This window comes from Odontomachus brunneus, unplaced genomic scaffold (genome assembly GCF_010583005.1).
Source record: "Odontomachus brunneus isolate Ranch 3 - 2012 unplaced genomic scaffold, Obru_v1 Obru_scaffold_044, whole genome shotgun sequence".
In the NCBI taxonomy this organism is placed as follows: domain Eukaryota; kingdom Metazoa; phylum Arthropoda; class Insecta; order Hymenoptera; family Formicidae; genus Odontomachus; species Odontomachus brunneus.
Genome location: NW_022639494.1, coordinates 2,250,888 through 2,260,169, shown reverse-complemented (window position 1 = coordinate 2,260,169; position 9,282 = coordinate 2,250,888). Strand labels below are relative to the sequence as shown.

At 42.6% G+C, this 9,282-nt stretch overlaps 1 protein-coding gene across 1 annotated transcript in view; it reads right to left on the bottom strand.

Moving 5' to 3' along the window:
- Positions 1–9,282, bottom strand: part of LOC116844639 (attractin) — a 34,875-nt gene that overhangs the window by 24,633 nt on the left and 960 nt on the right. The window lies entirely within an intron of this gene.

The following is a 9,282-nucleotide window of genomic DNA, read 5'->3' as shown; positions in this document are numbered from 1 at the left end:
GGAGACTATGTTGAAAAATAAAAAACAATTTTCAGAAAAAATGACTTGTATCTTTGTTAGGTCGGAAACTTTTCAGACCACCCTCGTATATATTTATAATGCGCTTTGGCAAAAGTCCCCTCAAGCACAGAAAAAAGAGAGAGTAGAACATAACATGTAAAATATAAAAGTTAAAAGAAAAAAAAAGAGAAAATTGCAGACAGGGAAATTAAACGTACATAAATGCTGGTAATATTTCGGTTATAATAATGTTAAATAATCTCGTCGTTAAAATCGCTGAAGCGACTCATATTACGCAGTACAGCAGGTAAATTATTTCGTAATGAAGCCGACATTACTCTAAAAGAACGCTTGAAAAACTCTTTACGGCATGCGGGAAGCAAGCAAGTCCACAGCAGCCCGAGTGCCTCTCTTAAATATCTCTGATTGCGTAAGCATTTAACGGTAATGTTAGCGATCTATTCTCAAGAATGCCAAATGTTAAATATATACGATATTTCCTACATTGGTAAACCTTAGCCTAAGCCAGTGTAGTTTGTAAGTAGGGAGTGATATGTGCATCCAATTCGAACATGAACCTAATGCAATTATTAAGTGAGCACTGCAACCGGGAGTTAAGCTCTCCAGTAATATCCCTGAATGCTGTACAGCAGTAGTCTAAATGAAGAAACATCAAGGATGAGAGCAGCGCCTTTCCTCAGAGGTGTGAGCGAGAGATACTTGCAAACCTTCAACTGATGCAGTACACTGTTCATTCTCGTGATTATTTTGCTCATTTGTTTGTCCCACGACAAAATGCTGATTAAAAAAAAGTAACTCTTATGTTATCATAATATCATATCCTAAGATATGTTATGTTACTCGAGAATTCAATGATTTTATCCCCTACAATAAATCGTAGAAAGACCAGTGGAATAAAGGGAGCGTTTAAAGTCTCGAAGGGAATATTCAACGGGAGTAATAATTCTATCATGCGCAACATGTCGCACCTTCGAGAAACGATAAACGCGCTCACCTTGGCGCGCAAAATACCCCACGATAAGTCGCGCGAGCGTCAAGGGAAACTGTGACGTCGAATTTTCCTCGACATCCGCTGCAAGTTTCATCAGGAGGCAAACGGAGAGTTTCATTTTTAAAGAAATGACCCTCGTCTCGTTACTCGCCGCGAACAACGACGTAGAGCACGCCGTGAAAGTATTCCAGCGGGGCCGAATGTCCTTTTACAAAACCCTTACGACTCTTACTCGGAGCACTTTCGACGAGGATCGGTGCTTCGCGAGATATTAATCTGTCGCGCTTGTGAAACGCGCCTCGCCTTGTACATGCCCAGTCGCTATATTTGTACATAAGTCGCTGCACGTGTTCGGACAGAAGCGAGGTCCCATGGAGAGGAGATAGCGCGCCAGTAGGTTGAGTTATGCATAATGTAATACGCGGCATGAAACAAAACACCTTCTCCACGATAACAAAATCGATGCGGGGAGAACGCGACGTCGTAGGTGGCTGAGGGGGCAAGTTGCGAAGGCGAGCGAAGAGATGCTTTATGGCGACGAACTTGCGAATCTGCGAGAGAATTCGCGCGCGTGAAAACTACAGGAGGTATTCTTATTACAAGAGAATTTTGCCGCAGCGCGAGAAAAACGAAAAGCGCAGTCTCGCAGCCGCGACGGTAATGTCGGGTGAAATGACACTTTTGTATGTGCGGTAATCTCGTGTCAGAGTGTTCGTTAAAATCACACTTGAATGCGCTATTAAAAAATTTGTACATTCTATTAACTTCTTCAGGAATACCGATGTATACGTTTAGATATCTTTAGTTTCTCGTCTTAATTCGAATATTATCAATACGACATAACGAACATTACTGTACGAACCGACATTATAAAGTCATGTAATAAACATACATCTACACATGGAGAAGAATAATTTGCTGACCCAGCAAATTTTCTGTTGGTCTAGCAAAATCTTTTCGTTATTATATGGACAGCAAAAAGATTTATTAAGAATACTAATCACTATTTGCTGGATATAATTTGCTGAATCTACAAATTATTTTGCTATAAGAACCATTATTTTGCATCAATAGCAAATTAACGTGATTCTTAAGACAAACAACTTTTTCACTCAACAAATTTTTTCTATCCTGGTAACGAAACTATTTCTGCTCTGATAACGAATAATTTGTAAAATTAGTTACGTCAACAAAATTTTTTTATGTCACTACGAATATGCAGTAGCAACGATAATTTTGCTAAAAAAGCAAAATTATTTTTCTCCGTGCAGTGAATAAATATATCGTATCACAAAATTTACAAGAAAAAGAGGAGGTACATGATCGACAGATGTTATACTTATGTCGCTTCAAAATCAAATCATTTCTTGATTTTAATAAAATTCTAATTTTTATAAACTCTGATTAACTTACCTCTGAAAGTGTTAACCACAAATTTGTGTAGGACCTTCGCACACGTGTTAACCGTGAGAATGTATTTCGACGCGTCGATTCAAAGGGAAGATTCGGGGCGCGGTGTCGAAGCAGTTCGGTGAAGCGGAAAAAGTTAGAATTCGCGCGTCTGGCAGAAATTTTCTTGCCTCGAGGACGGCAGGAAATCAAGAACAGAGGGAAGAGGAAATGTGCACCCTTTGATATTCCACGCACGCCACGCAAATACTTTCGTTTTGCGCGCGGACGAAAAAGCGCGACGGCATTTCGCAGGGGGAGCGCGACGGGAAAATCCGGCGGGACACGGTGGAAAATTAATGCCGATAATTAAAACGAGTCGAGGTGATAGTTGGGCACGCGCGAGCACACGCGACTCTAATTAAACTCGCGGCTCAACACGCGTTATTACCGATAGATAATTCCAGCGACGGCGGCAGCGGCGTCGACTAAATAGCGTTCCGGAAATCGAGCGACGTAGAATAGTTTTAGGATTATGTGATATTTCACGGGAGGTTAACTCCGAGTAATAGAGATAGGAAGTTTGTTTCCTATTGTTCGTCGAGCAGATAGCACGGAACATGTATCATCCAGTGTACGTTAATTTTACGTTTCTTTTCCTTTTTTTCTCTTTCTGCCTCTCTCACTCTTTGTTCTGCACACGACTGCATTAGCGAATAAACGTCGCAGCTGTAATCGCTGTTTATCGCCGAAAGCTGAAAATGCACGACAGATAACACGCTCGGATGGCACTTGAAATTCGAACTGCCGAATAAGACGGAAGTAATTCAAAGATATTACGCGAAGATAATAATACGTGCACGATAATTATCTTAATATCTTCTGAATCGTTGCACATGTCAACGTGACGTTCGTTGCGTTGAACGAGCAATGTTCGCGCGCGCCAGCAGCATTTATCTCGTAACGAGCAGGGAATTTGAATTGAGCGCAAGCGACTGATACAATTTGCAACTCGTGTGAAGGAATCACAAAGGACGAGAGACACTCAGCAATTATTTTTGCACGGTCATTATCGGCCAACTTGCGAATAATTTCACCGTGAGTGCCGCGCTAGGAAGAGGCAAAAGCTTACTCGTTGCCTCCAATCACATAACAATTGCAAAAATTATTTCCACGCAAGGAGCATCACGTATCTATACGCAGAAAAATATTCTTCTATAATGCTGTATCTTTCTATAATATCGTCCTATTGTTAAGAAAAGCGATTACTCAGTTTACTTCCCTTCTCTGAAGCAATGCTTATCTTCCACGAAGAGAATATTTCCTTGACAACAGATATCTTTTATCATAAGTATATATTTCGTAAAATATACTCATCACGAACTTGGGAAAAGCTCATCATCGTGTACTCTCCAAAGAAAATGTACTTTCCTTATAAGAATATTATAAACGCAGCAAATCTGCTTCCATCCCCTCTTCTCTCTCTTTTTCTTCCTCTCCTTATACGACGCAGTACGAATTAACGAGGCAATCCTGTACATTTGCAGATGAAGAAGGTCGAGCAACTCGAAAAGGAGAAATTTCAATGACCTCTTCGACATGTGCGGCGATATATAAAGGCCGGGAAGCACAGATGGGCCGCAGCTCGCGTCGAACAAACAAGAACGGGCAGGAGAACTTCGCAGGGACATAATTAGCAACAGACTGCCGGCCCTGGGGGCGAACTAACGAGCTTTCGCGTTTCCGTTCGCGCGCCTTCCGTCTTCAACACGACGCGGTTTACAACGCAATATGAATACCTGACGGAGCGCGGTTCGCACGATGCAGCATTTTGCGTTGCTACCAAGCATCAAATTACGCGAACACAACAGAAGCGCGCTGCTCCAAAAAAGATCCAATCTCCTCACTCATTCTCTTTCTTTTTCTTCTGTCTGTCTTTCTTCAGCCTGCCTCACGTACGCAAGCTTTCGTCACATGCGTCGTCGCACAATTAGATAGAGTCATTATGAGAGCGTGTGTATATAGATTTATTGTTTGTCGCTGGCTGAAACAAGGCGCTCACTCAAGCCGTTCCAAATAATGAGTTATAAGCGTTGTGTTGCGATGAATATCGTCAAGGTTTCAGTAGTTGAGTTAGTAAGGCGTCCCGCCCGGCAAGGGGAGGTCCAGCCTCGACTCCTGGCTATTTTTTCGCAACTATAACTTAGAATCAAAATAATGGATAATCTCGGTTTAATTAGGGAGTTAATTATATTAAGAATTGAGATTCAGGGTCGATTTGACATGAAAGATTGATTCACCGCGTACGTTCAAAAGGAAAACCTATCCAGCGCGTGCGTTGACACTGTCAAATATTATTATCCTCCCGCACACAATATTTGGTCTAAATACTCATTCAAACATCTGCGTTAAGCTCTTACTTGCCCAGAGATATGTTTGATTTAGTTGTACACTGTGAGCGTGTGTATACAGATAAAGAATCGCTCGTTGCGCGCGAATATATGAAGCGTATGTATCCATCGACTAATCCGGGAATCGCGAGCGAAAATTTACGATGTTGTATGCGAGCTGCAGTCGTTTCGCGAAGGTGCTTCCGCATGCTCTAAAATATTTAAAGTAGACTGCGCATTATACTAATGTATGAATGTGTTGAAGAAGCGGGACCGTGCAAAGAATAGTTGTTATTTCGCGTGTCTATCGAGTGACTCTTGAGCAACATGCGAGAATATTTAATTATAATTACAAATCCTGAAATAAAAGTGCTAATTTGACACTAATAATATTGGTACTTGATTATGAACATTCTCATTTTGGTTCTTAAATATTTCTGAGAGAGAGAGAGAGAGATATCTTGAATATTTAAACTTTTAAAATAAAATATACATATATAACTTGAATATTTAAACTTTTAAGATAAAAAGTACATATATACACACATATTAAATATGTATATACGTTCTATAGTGAAAGTTTAAATATAAGTATTTAAAGACAAGAAGAATGTCTACAGTTAGGTATCAGTGTAAATAATATCTAGGCCTTGATATTTTTATCTTATCCAACAGAATTATTGTATAAGCCTACCATGACTAATTCGTGGACATTACGAAATATTTAGTGAATGTTTAATATTATGCACGAATGTACCTCAGCGTATATTCTTGAAGATTTTTAGATATGTAAAAGATGTCTATAGATATCTCCTTTACGGGCATGTATAAAATAAGCATCTACCACGAATACTCCTTTAATACTTTAGAATCTTTTGGGATATTTAGTGGATACTCCAATATCTCGCGATATTTGGAGCAGCGTGCTTATCGAATAATAATGAGGAATAATCGGAAAATAATAATTCTTGAGAGAGCAAAAATAGCCGTGCTCGAATTTAAATATCAAAATACGGGCGTTTGGTTGTTTAACGATGGTGTATTTATATACACACGAGTCGACTTGACTTTTCAGTAGTTCAAGATATCACTTATCTCTTCACAGATGTCGTCGGAATATTCCCAATTTTGTCGTGAACATCGCGATTCCGTCTCGCGAACATCTCGTCACGAAATTGCGGTACGACGTTTCCCTGTCACGAGAGGGACAAATTCACCGGGTTACGACGAGTCAGGTGAATATCGGCTTTCCGAATTTCACGATGTGTCCCGTGAAAAAAAAAACAAGAGTAAAGAGAAAAAGTCTCCGCGAGGAAAAGCCGGAGGTTGTCAAGCCCGCGCGACGTGATCGCGGTTGGAGTTTCCGCCCGCGTCTCTGAAAAGTTAATCCTAGTTCGGAGTGTGCCGCTGTCGGTGACAGTGATTGATGGACGTCACAAGCGTGAGAATAGACCGCGAGCTTCATCATCGTCTTCTTCCACCTCACTTTGCGTTTCTCATGATGCATTACCATGTACCTTCAATGATCACCATGTGCTAAAACTATCGACGGAGCGATCCCGGAAGTCAAGTCGCGGCGAGAATCTGATTTTAGACAATCGACTGCTCGTCCGTCTCCTACACAAGTCTCCTACACGAATCTCCTACGGGAAAGCTCTCTGAAAATACAACCGGTGTATTCTTCGCCGCTACACTTACCACTGGTAGTTTAATTATAAGTACAGCACCGCAATCAAGGAAATCTTGCTGAGAGGAATAGCTAACAGTAGCGACTATCCCCCCATTATTGATGCATTTTGAGAGAATACAGTGTGAACGTTCAAGAATATGCAGCGGACGTTCCACGAACGTTCATTACATATCCAAGAATATTCACCGGATATCACTGCTGTGGGATTCGATCGTGCGTTCCAGCATGGCCACGACGTGACGACTGATCGGGCGAGTTGTACCTTTGACATTTTCTACGAGGCACTCCGAACGAACATCCGGCGCTCCCAAGGTGTGTCGTGCGCTGTGTGAAATTTGTGCAGCGCCGGAGAGAGCGCAAAGATATTTTCACTAGTTCGATAGAAAAGATCTAATCGTATCCCTTGCGTATTAAGATGAAAGCACCAATGCCCGGACATGTGCCTAACCTTGGACATTCTTATTGTTTTGGTCTTAAAATATAAATATTTAAACTTTCCACATAAAATATATAGGATGTTAAGATAAAATATTCCAAAATTACAAGGTAGATAATTATATTCATTATATTGAGTAAAAAGTTTATTAAACATGCGTCGAAAAGTTTGCCTTTTCAGTTATAAACATTTTTCGATTTTGGTAGGTATTTATGCAATATCGATAACCAATATCTCTGTGATCTTGAGCGTGCAAACATGTATGAACGCGTGAGCCTTGACTGCCCTGACATTTAGGGGATACAGGTGTCAATTTTTCACGACTGAATTCCAATCCACGTGTCACGACGTTTATGTTAAAGATTTATGAATTTCACACAGCGGCCGCGGTGAACTTGATGCGGCGACCGGACGGCCGATCGATCGTTTGTTCGATCCATCGGCCATCTGGTCGATCGAGCGGCTGAATCGCCAGTCAGTCGGTCGGTTAGCGCGAACGCGCAAATCTAATCTCTGCTCCTCGACGGAGGCTGTCGGCCTCTCATCTTACGCTTCCAATTGACGCGCTCGGTCAGTGTCACATGCCACCGACTCTTCGCGCCCGTAATCGCCACGACAACGGATCCATTCAGAAGACGCAACGGTCCCGTGGACGATGAGCAACGATGCTCGCCTGTGGTCGGCGAATACTTAAAAAAAATCAACAGACCAAAGCGCTTCGCGCGAAACAAACTAATCGTTCAACCGCGTTGCGCTTGTCTAACGGACAGAACTGCAACGCGACCTTCTCCGCGTGGCCTTCTAGCTGCACTCTCTTGCGCTTTCTGTGCCAACAGCGGCAACAAACTAACGCGTTGAAAAAGGAGCATTGATCAAAGGCAGTTATACTCGAGCTATGAGGCTGCAGGTGAAACGGAAAGGCGGAACGAAAAGCCTGCTTGTTTAGATGAATCGAGGTAAAAGTACTGAGACAAAGCGGTGAAGTCGCACGGAGACAATTTTGTAGTGAAAATTACTGCATAGAATTTTGTAGTCGTCGGATAAATCGACATTCTGTCGTAATTCACTATCCTCTCGTCTCATACGTACTACTTATATATTTTAGGAACTGAAATGTGCAATTAAACAATTTGCTACATTTCCAGCGGAATGCATGATGTTCCTTGATGGATCTTATTGGCAGTCTATTCCTGCACTACTACAAATATAACAAAACTGAAAAGAGTTTATATAAAAAGAAACTACAATATTCTCTTTGTGTAAAAACCTAGATACATATCTAATCTAAATGGACGTTCTTGCTTTGATTTTTAAATACGAATATTTAGATTTTCAACATAAAAAATATATATAGCCAATATATGTGTATATATTTCATGTTGAGAGTCTAAATATCCGTATTTAAAAAGACCATAAGAATGTCCAGGATCAGGTATACGTCCGGGGATACTTTTACCTCAGTGTTGTATTGGAATTTTGTTCCTTGTCTCTTCCACGTTAGACAATACATTTATTTCATTCTAAAGGCAAGAAATGCGACCTAGTTGAGCCAGAAAGGACAGACCCTGCAAAATTGTCGAAGGGGCACGACCGAGAGGAGCGTGTCTCCCAGCGCGAAGACGGCGGGATGCTCGCTCGCTCGCTCGTTCGCACGTACGCATCTCGCACGCATGCACTCGCACGCAAGCGTTTATTTACGTCGCGCAACACGGCGCACGAGGAGGGTGGATCTCTCCGTCGCCCGCTCACCCGGAACCCGCGATCGAAGCGACGAGAACGACCTAGAAAGTGGCGAGATCCCGTTGCACTTGACACGGACCGTGCGCGCCCCAACGCGTACGACACGACGCCGCGGCTGCGGTGCTACACGACGGAGAGAACGCACGCGACACGCGCGTGTGCATGTATACATGCGTGCGTGCGTGCGTGCGTGCGTGCGTGCGTGTGTTGCTACACGCACCCGCGTGTATCCGCAATGCCGCAACCAAAGTGGCACACGATCGCAGAACGTCTCCTGGAGGATGAGACCGAACCAACATTACACGCGCGTACATGCATATCGGCGCGCATATCGATGCATATGTCGGAATCTGCTTTGCAAGTCCGGGAATAGCGAGACTGATAAGGAGCAACAAAGGACACAGAGGAAGAGAGAGAGAGAGAGAGAGAGAGAGAGAGAGAGAGAGAGAGAGGAGAAAGAGAGAGAAAGAATGTACTAAGCGGACGACAAATCGACGTCGGTGCAGCGTGAGACCAACGACCGCGCGAGAGATCGTTACACCAGCTCGACCGAGGTTGTCCGCGCGATAACCACAAGTGAGAGAGAGAGAGAGAGAGAGAGAGAGAGAGAGAGAGAGAGAGAGAG